Source organism: Humulus lupulus, chromosome 2 (genome assembly GCF_963169125.1).
Source record: "Humulus lupulus chromosome 2, drHumLupu1.1, whole genome shotgun sequence".
NCBI classification, from domain to species: Eukaryota; Viridiplantae; Streptophyta; class Magnoliopsida; order Rosales; family Cannabaceae; genus Humulus; species Humulus lupulus.
In genome coordinates, this window is record NC_084794.1 from 260,443,372 (window position 1) to 260,454,407 (window position 11,036).

Here is an 11,036-nt window from a genome sequence, read left to right on the forward strand (position 1 = left end):
TTATTTAATTGTTAGAATTGTTTGGTATAATCTTTTGAATTTAAATTTGTTAATTGTTTGTTTGGTTAATTAATTTAATAAGTGAATAATTGTGTAACATGTTTATTTTACTATTAGTGTTACATTTTAAATAAGTGTGACAATTGATGTGATTATGTGAGATTTGGTTGAATGCACTAAGGTGCATGGTAGATAGTGATGCACCCTAGTGATTTAGTGTGTGCTAGTGCATGGTAGCATGGTACACATGTGTAGATTTTCTACACACTTTATATTTCCTTATTTTAGATTTTATTTGAATTAATTTTAAAAAAAAAAAGAAAAAGAAAAGGGAAATGGAGATGTTTGGACGTGTGAACCTAAATGGGAAAGGAAGATTGTGATTTCTATTGTATTTTGGTCAATTATAGTTATCATCTTATTTCCATAATTTTTTTTCTAATAATTAAAAAGAAAGATAAGGTGATAATGTTATTTTGGGAAAGGAAGTGATCATCTTTTATTTTTCCACCTATTGTGATATAATTAGATAAATATGAATTAAGACAAATTTTGGAAGAGAATAGGAAAGTTACCTTTTTCTTTTATTGAGTCATTATGGGAAAATTAGGATAAAGAGGGAATGGGAAAAATGGAAGAGCATTATGCTCTTGGGGCTGCCGAATTATAGAGAGAAGAGAGAGAGAGAGAGAGGGCGTGACCTAGAGAGAGAAGGAGAAGAAGAAAGAAAGGAAGAAGAAGAAGAAAAAAAAAGGGTTCAAGCTAGGGTAAGGTTTTTGGTTGTTTTCCTTATGATTAATTTAGTATTATGATTGGGTTGTCTCTAACCTTGTTCATCTTCTTCTCCATCTTGATTATTCAAAATATACAACCCCTAGGGTTTGAGCAAGGAGGTTATTGGACTCTTGATTGGATTTGATTCTTGATTTTCTATCAAGAAGAGGTATTGAAATCCCTCCCTAAATTTTGTGATGGTTTTGATGAATAGATTATTAGAGGGATTATGGTTAAAGGGGGATTCATGTTTTGGGTAGAAAAAAAAATGGGTACTTTGTGTTCTTGATATCTTGTTGATAATAAGTTGTTTGATTTTCATGAAGGGTATCATGGTTTAATGTATAAAAGGGTTATGATGTTGATTTTTCTATGTATAATGACTAGTGGTAATTTATGAATGCAAATATGGGGTTTCGGCCTAGGCATACCTAAGGATTATCTTGATATTTTGTTTGATGTTGTATGATTTTCAATATATTAGATCCATGTTTTAGGACCTATGTAATATGGGTAAAATGATAATTGGCAATCTTGATAGTTGGATCCATAAAATTTTGATAGGATGCATGTTATATTGTGAATGAATAAATTATAAGATGCATGAAAATAATGATAGAAACATGTTAGGTTAATATAAAGGCATATGTGAATATGGTGCTTATGAATTAATGTATGTTATTGTTATTGTTAGTGTTTTGTTGGATTTCATGTGTAGATTCAATGGAATAGAAAAAAAATAGTTTTATAAGATTTCATGTGAATATGTTAGTAATATTAGAATCATGTATATAATAAGAGTATGATGAGATTTTGGACATGTATGATTTTATGTGAAATTTTTGGGATAAAAGTTGAGTTTCATGAGGAATTAAGCTTGCTGTTTTTTTGTAAATAATTGGGTAAAAGTTGATAAAAAGATGATTTGCATGCATAAGTAATGTCCTTGATGTTATGTTAATTATATGAAATTAAAAAGGGGATTTTAAGTCTCATTAAAATGATATTTTACTCAAATAATTACCTACAGAATTTTTATTGATTTTTGTGAAAATATGAGCTTTTAAATTGAATATGGTGATTTTTAATGATAAAAATAGTTGCTGGAATTTTTGTAAGAAAATATGAAGTGAGTTTCACTAAAATGAATTTGATGAGTTTTTGAAATAAATTATTTTTCCCAAGTTGTGGTAATATTGAAAAATTGTATTTTTAATGGTATGAATGCATATTTTGATAAGTTATGATTTTCCTTTGTTTTGATTGAGAAAAATATTTAGATTCTATTTATTTGTGATTTTTTGAAGAAAATAAATGGTGGCTGAAAGTTTGTTTTAAAAAGGTTAAAAAAATTGTTATTTAATTGTCACATATGGATTTTTGTTACGTAAAACTAAGTTTTAAATAATTTAAATAAAAATATATTTTCCACACTTAAAAATATATTTTTCACATCATTTATGTAACATAATGATAAAATTTATTTTTCTAAAGAAACATATTAAAAAATAGGCATTTTAATTAAATCCAAGCTTTTTGGTTAATTCTTTGTAATTTGAGATTAATGAATGAAATTTGTCACATATTTTATTTTTGAGCTAAAATAAAATAATGTTTTGAGAAATTTAATCAACTTAGAAATTTTAAGAAAAATAAAGCATGTAATATGTCTATTGATTTTAAAATAATAAAAGTAAGAAATGTAGAATTATCGTTTTTGAAAACGTTTCTATTACGCAATGTTCCCACGTATGCATGTTACATGCAACTCCACTTTTACGTCCAAAATTATGTTTATTATTCAGCTATGTGGTTTTTATAAAACGATCATGCAAGTAAAATGGGTAAAGCGAGCATTATTCTTTTATTGCGATAATTGCATGTTTTGTGTAACTGTTATTACATGTGCATGGCCCATGCACACATGAGTTGTATGGAAGGGAAAAATAGTAATTTTATGAACCTAAGAAATGTTATTTTGATTATGATATAGGCTCGTTGAAAGATTGTGAAATTTCTTAGCTTGGACCTGAGGTAAGGAAGTTAGATAGATTCTATGATTTTATGCTATGAATGGTAAGACTGTTGTATGAATGAATTGTTATGAATTATGAATGCCAAAACGTGATGATATGTTGAATGTGATATGTGTATGGATGTTAGATACATCAAACCAGTTACGATGTTAGATACATCAAACAGAATACGATGTTAGATACATCAAGCAGATTACGATGTCAGATACATCGAACGAGTTACTAAGGACATTGAGACGTAACTCCTAGAGCGGACGCGCCGAGGTTATTCAAGGACCAGAAATCTCCTGTTTACCTCATAGGGTGACATGGACAACTAGCGATCCATGCTCATCATGTATGCTGTATGTTTGTGATATGATGATATGTTACGATTATGTTATGATATGATGATATGTTACGATGATGTTATGATATGACGATATGTTACGATTATGTTATGATATACCATGATGTTTTAGATGAACGTTAGTGTTTGTTTTTGTTGTATTCTTACTTGCTTATTTGTTTGTACTTCCTTACTGGGCTTTTAGCTCACACCCTTACTTTCCTTCCAAGTAGCAAATAGGATTTATTTATGGCACGCGTGGTGACGTGAGGAGTTCTTTCATCATGGGGTGTATGGCGTGGGGTAATCCTATGGACGGAAAAACGATCAACGTAGAACGTCATTTAAATTATGTTTTGTTTTTAAGAGACTTTCCTAAATTATTAGTGGGACTCAGTTATTAAATTTTTGGTTTCTTTGAACTTTGCATAAAAATCTATGTTTTATTTTAAAACTTATGGCGCCAACTTGCATGGTTTTAAACAAGTCCCCCTGAGACTTTGATAATGAATGGTATTCTTTTATAAACTATGTTATGCGAATGTTTTGTAAGTATTAGTCTAGGGCGTTCGTTACATCGGGGGACGCTTCCGCCACTTTGTGTGGGGTTCCGGGAGGTCCCGAGGGCTTGGGTTTGGTTCTGGGAGACGCTCTTAAATTGGTTAGTAATGGGGATGCTATTTTTGTGTTGTGACTAGGTTCTCAGAGAGGCTCGGATTAGAGGATCGTGCTCGAGGGTTCAGTGCTCAAGAAGCTCGGGACACAGGTGAGAAAACTGTTGTACCCATAGAGCAGGGCGAGGCCCCATAGTTGTGTTGCAGGGCACGACCCTATATGATTATGTGCTGGGTGTAGCCCATTGATTATGTTAGTATATGTTTAAATTATGCTGTGTATGCATATATGTGAATGATCGGCTAGGGCCAGGAATGGCGAAGGCCGGGAACGGTGAAGGCCGAGAACGGCAAGGGGCCGGGAGCAACGTTTAGCACGTGGAGTGAGAGTTGCCAGGGTAAGACCCTAGGGGATACCTGGGATATCCTTATGGTGTAGACTGCAACTCAGGGCCTGGTAAAGCGCCTGAGACGGCATGGCCTTATGTGTTTAGCTTGATGACAAATTGGTTATTTGCTAAGTGGTTCATATGTATATGTTATCTGTTTATGTGAGTTTTCTTGCTGGGATTTAGTTCACGGGTGCTCTGTGGTGCAGGTAAGGGCAAGGAGAAGGTGAACCGACCATGAGTATGGAGAGCATGACGCGACGCGTACATGTCTGGTCTTCCTGGCTTCCATGGCCAGGGGTATTTTTGGAAGTTGTTTGTAAAGAACCCTATTTTGTCGTTTAGCCGACCTTGAGTATATTTTGAGTTGTAAATATTTATAAAAAATATTTTGGGATCCCAAATGTTAAATGTTTTATGATTTTCAGTAAATGAAATTATTCTCAAAGTTTATGTCTTTGTTTATGATTTAATTACACGTTTACCTTAAAACCTCGATTAGCGAGTTAGAAGCACATTTTAAACTCACTTAGTAACGGCTCTAAGAAAGTAGGGCGTTACAGCCCTATTCATATCTCACAGTGTTGTACTGATAATGGAGACCATAGGTCACATTGAGATGTTCACCTTCTCTTACTTACAATTTTGGATTAAATGTTTTTTATTAAACTAGTCATTGAATTCCAAATTAATTGCTAGTTTATTAATAACTCTATGATTGTAATTAATAACAAAATATATTTATAATTATAAGAGAGTATATTTCTATAATTAATATGATCTAGATAATTACCCATTACATTCATCTAACTTTACTAAAATGCTTTTTACATAAAATTGGTTATCTTAAAGGCCTATAAAATCTATTGCATTTATTATGGTGTGAGTTATCAAGTTTTAACTAATTTAATACTTAGTAGTTTACATGTAATTAGTTTCTCCAAAAAAATTCATATAAACAAATAAGACAATCATAAATAACCATGTTTCTAAAAGATGCATGATTAATGAAAAACTATGTATGCTTCATGAATGGCATGTAATTGACTAATGCATGATCATATTATCAATCAAACATCAATGAACATTTATTGAAATAAATACAATAAATGATGAACCTAGTACTATTGGGTATTTCTAAAATTTACAAGCCTTAGAAAAATTAGAAATAAAATTGCAATCTAAGTCTATGTAGCTTTCAAGACTCTCCAAGAATGCTTCTCCTCTCCTTTAGGCTTTCTTGCTAATCTTTAGGAACTTTGTTATGCCCATCCTATTAATTAGAAACAAACTTTCTAATTAATTTATTTAATTAAAACTAACTTTTAATTAAATAACCAATTTTGTCATCTTTTTAATTTAGTTGAATTTAAATAATTAAAGAATCAAATTCAAATAATTATTTAAATTTAAGATATTAAAGATCTTAATCAACTAAAAGATATTTTATTTTCTAATAAAAAAATAAGATAATTAAACTTTTAAATTCAAATATTTTAAAATTAATTAAATAAAAGATATTGCACAAAAATAGGATCTAGGGTTTGGGCACCAAGTATGGTTCCCTAGGAACCCTAGGGTCGGCGGCACTATTGAGGAGCCAAGGGCTCGGGTGCTCACGGCATGGGAATCTGGGCTAGCACACAGGGGTGCATGTTGGTAGGCTAGGTGCGGGGTGCCTGCAGGGGCACGACACAGGTGCAGGGTGTGGGGCGACCGCTGGGGCACGGCACTGGCCCGGGGATGGGGCATGCACATAGGGTGTGCACAGGAAGTCGCGGGGCTGGTGTACATGCAGGCACAGGTAGGGGCCTGATGCGTGTGACTACGGCTCGGGCGCTAGGCTCGGGTCCTCCATCACTCTTGTGTACATATTTTTATAATTACATATTTCAAAAAATAAAATTACAAAAATCCTATGCCCTTTATGGCTTACACAAGAACTAGAAAATTAAAATTCCTAACCCAATAACACCATATAATTAACGATCCATCATTCAGCCATACATTCAAAAAACATAACCATCCATTCAATATATATATATCAACATATATATAAAAAATGCAAGAAACTCACACAGTATTTAATATATATTCATCGACTGCTCTGGTACCAATTGTTGGTATTAAATGATCAAATCAAAGGTGTGCAACATAATATATGGACCCATTTCAATAAATATTAATACCAGCCAGGATCATATACATATATAAACATTAAATAACATACAAAATAGATGAGGGATTACCTCTTGTAGCCTATCAAGTGTCATTGAATCTTTTTGTATAAAATCAACGATCTTCCTATCCAGTAATCTCAAAGATCACACATTGATCTTCCAGACCAATCCTCAAACACACAAGGACGTGTGCGGGCACATAGAATTCAAAAGGTTGATTTATGTGACTCTCTATATGTACTCAACACATAAGATCTAGACAGGTTTGACTGAGAGAAGAGGTTTAAAATAATTTCAGGTTTAGAGAAAACTATCGCTTTTGAGAGAGAGTCTATATTTTTAATCTCATAAAATATAATGAAAAGCTCCTTCTAAAAGTCACGTACTATCAGACTTATATAAAAATATTTAATCTAATTAAATAATCTTTATTTTATTAAAAATAAAATTCAAATTAAAAATTATCTGATATTTATATTTAATTATGTATTCAAATCATATTTAAAAAGAATAATTAAATAATTTATTAAACAAATTTATTGAAATTCAAAATTCAAATCCCAGAGATAAAAATCCCCGAGTTAGGCACAACACACTGTGTTGTACAGTGTGTGTCGCCCAACCCTATTAGGGTTTCCCTAATTTTCTCTTTTTTTTTTTTTGTTTAATCAACTTTTAAGACAATATATTTATCCCAACATAAATATTAGTTAATTCAAATTTAACTTTATCTTAAAATATCAATTTTAAATGAAATAAATAAATATCATATTCTAAATAAGATATTTATTATTCTCTCTTTGTATTAATCAAAACAAGATTAATATTAATTTTAACCTATAGTTTTTCAAAATAAAAACTATATAGTTAAATGATTAATTAATTCACAATTAATCAATTACCCATAATTATCACATAATTATTTCCTTGCCTTGGAAAATTAATTCCTTTGTAATTTAGTCATTCTCTCTACAAATCTTTCTTTTGACATCCTTACCCTTGACTATGTAGGAGAGAGGTGATCTAGGACCATAAACCTATAATACGAAGCTCCAAACTCTTTAATCTAATAATCTTATTTATTAATTCTAATAATCAAACTCTTTAATCCAATAACCAGATTATGAATCAAACTCTTTAATCTAATAATCTTATTTATTAATTCCATGATTACTCCACTATAAATATAGAATTACACTCTAAGTATTTATAGAATTATATTTACACAGTTTTCTCTTGTAGTCCATTGATATAATCAATATATGTACTTATGTCCTCCATTATTGGTTCGTTAATTAGAGCTTGTCAAAACTACCGTGGTACAAGTTACCTATAATCACAAATATATAGTTAAAACATAACTTTGCTAATCTAAAAAAAAACTACATGTTTTTAAATGCAAAAAATTCATAAATTAAGTGTGGAAAAATTCACATTTTCATATATATTATTTAAGACTTAAATTGTTTAGGTGTAGGACTCATTAATCTTAAATAAAATAATTATTTTATCTTAATAACTCAAAATTTCAGCAACTATTTATTTTGTTTAAAACTACAAATGAAATTAAACCATAATCTTTTTCACATTTTTTTTTTAAAAATGCAAATAAATAATAATGTGAAAAATACATATTTACATTTTTAAAATACCACATTTATCATATACATATCTTAGGGTTTAATTTATTTGATGCACTAGTTTTATTTATCTCTTTTAAAAGACTTTGCAACCATTTATTCAATCAAATTACAAATTGGATTAAAACTTTGTGTTTTGTTTCATGAAACTCACAAAAAAAAAATTGCATGTATTATGTTGATAAAAACACTCTTAACATGTGAAAAAAAATGTGCCTTTTTTTTATTTACATAAAATCAAATACCACTAGAAGCATCACATTTTTATTTCAAACATTGTTTCACCATTATACTCACAAATTATAAAAAAAAAAAAAAACAAGCATAATTAACATAAAACCCACTTTTAAATTATGTTTAAACAATTTCTTAAACCAAACCTTCATGTATCATCAAATCATCATTTGTAAGAGACTTAGGACAATTCCCAATTTAATCAAATAACCTAGCATATTTCTAATGAGTATATGTTACATCAAATAAAAATAATCAACATGCATCAATAATCTCCCATAGTGTTGATCCCTAAAGAGGGTGTTTTAATATTTAAACTCGCAAGTGCACGAATCGTTTCGGAATATAATGTTCATGTAAGTACGAGGTCGAACCCATGGGAGTTGACTAACATCAAAAGAAACTATTTCAAACAAAGCAATAATATTCTAACCTAGTTCCAAATATTTGATGAGATTTTGTTTTAGAAAAATAAAAGACAAGTAATAAAAATATTTAAGATTAAATAGAAAAATGGTTTTCAAATGAGATATATAAAATAAGATTATTAAGATTTTAGAATCCACAAAATGCAAGTTCAATAGTATTCATAAGTATATTGATTCCCAAGTTTTGATATAGTTGAAATAAATCACACTATATATTTTTTTCAAAATATATTTTCTATTCAAGCACAAGTTACTCTTTCAAAAAGATAGGATTTTTCTTCACTTATATAAGATATAATTTCTAAGCATTAGTTGTGTTACAACCTAAAGAAACTACAAAAAATCAAAGAGATTATGTTTAGGCAAAATATGATACTTATGCTCTAAGAATTAGATGTGAACAATTTAATGAAAAACATTTAATCAAAGAATATCATATTTTTGCATAATGAAGAACTAAGTGTAATATGCTTTAACAATCAACACTAGATGAAAAATGCATATCCTTGATAGAAAAATCCATAAACAATGTTACACAAATGGGAAATCAACATACAATAAAAAATACTATCTAGTTACATTTTGCTTCATCATCATCTTAATAACCTTTGAAAAAGATTAGAAGCTCATAACTAGATAAAAATTACAAAATAACATACTTGACATGCTCTTCAAAAGATGAAAATGGTAGATAGAAAATAGTGAAAAGAAGAGAGAAATATGGAGTGTAGAAGAGGTTGAAAAAAATGAAGAAGAAGAGCTCCCCAAATGGTCTTACAAGACTCTATTTATAGGCAAAATATGGAAATTAAATTAATCAAATTAAAATAAATAAATTGATTAATTTAATTGTGTTGGGAAGTGGTAGGATAAATAGAGTAAGTGTAAGAGTATTGGAAAGATGAAATGTTTGGTTGGGTAAAAGATTAGTGAAAAGCTAGGGTAAAAAATAAATTAAGAATGTTTATTTAGGTAAGAAAAATAGGGAATAGTGAATTGATATTTGAGTAAAAAATATTGGGGATGAAAATGTGATTTTTGGGTCTTTTTGTGGCTGTTTTGGAGGAAATGGCAGCAGCTGAATGTTGGGCCTTTTTGGAGCTGGGCCCAAGTTGGTGGAGAGGCACCAATGAAAGTGGGCCTTGCTGAATGTTGGGCCTTGCTGAATGTTAGACTGGCCCACGTTGGTGAGGCACTTGCTGGAAGAAAGGATATATGCATAAGTGATATATGCATATGTGCATATGTTGATGCTGATGCTGATGAGTTGGAGACAGGAGGCGTGATGGCTGGTGAGGAGGGCAGGTGGGCCACGGCTGGGCTTGGGCCTGAAGCTTCTGGGCTTGTGGAGCTCTAGTTCTCAAAATTGCCATTTTCTTCCTTTCTTTCTTGAAAATTGTCATAGTTCTTTCATTTTTCTTGCTTTTCAAGAGCAAATAAAATACAACAAATTCTCTATAAAACGAACATAAATTAAATTAAAATTAAATATTTTCAATAATAAAATATACAACCAAAAGTTACATGAAAATATTAATTAAAACTTAATTTTCTTAAACATTCAAGCTCAAAATTGCATCTTTTTACTCCTAACTTAACAATATTATTTTTAAATAATTAAACTATAACATTTTTCAATAATATACTATAAAAACACACAAAAATATATAAAAATCAAAATTAACCTAATAAATTCAAAATCACTTAAAAACTTGATAAATCAATTAAAAACTCAAGGATTAAGCAACAAATAGCACATAAAAAGTGGTAAAATAACTCTATTTTATAGAGTTATCACATAGGTCGAAACCTTCATAGCCCCAATCAACAAATCCAATCACTCAACCCCAGCATGCATTCTCCATCATCTTTACATATTTTTCAATACATCATAAAATCAAAATACTATGCTAATATGTATATAGGATCTCCACAAGGATCATGCTTTTGGTATCAAGATGAATTCAACAAATAAACTAACTATGCACACAATTCCCACTAATCACCCTAGGCCGAAACCTCTCATTGCATCAAACAAAAACAACCTTCCAACCCATAATCAAAAATAACAATCAACCATCAAATCAAAGGAAAACAAAACAAAACAAAATATCATTGCCAATCACTAACCCACATTCAAACCAAATCCTCCCCAAGAAATCAAAAACAAAACATAGGTTGAGGGAAGAATCCAATACCTCTCTTGAGAGTATTCAAGAACCCAACTATGGCCACCACCTCGATCAAACCTTAGGGATTCGAACACCACAAGAACATGAGGAGAGAAATCAAACACTTAGAAATGAAGGAGAGGATCTAAACTCTAGAATCAATTAAACCAAGAAAGTCCATATCTATAGAGAGATTGAAACCTCTCTCTTTTCTTCTCCTTCTTCTTCTTTCCTTCTCTCAT

At 30.3% G+C, this 11,036-nt stretch overlaps 1 long non-coding RNA gene across 1 annotated transcript; it reads left to right on the forward strand.

The window, feature by feature from the left end:
* Positions 1 to 513: 513 nt before the first annotated feature.
* On the forward strand, positions 514 to 4,597 carry LOC133816661 (uncharacterized). The gene is made up of 3 exons (XR_009885398.1): positions 514 to 767; positions 879 to 943; positions 4,351 to 4,597. It is a non-coding gene; the product is annotated as an uncharacterized LOC133816661 (long non-coding RNA).
* Positions 4,598 to 11,036: the final 6,439 nt, after the last annotated feature.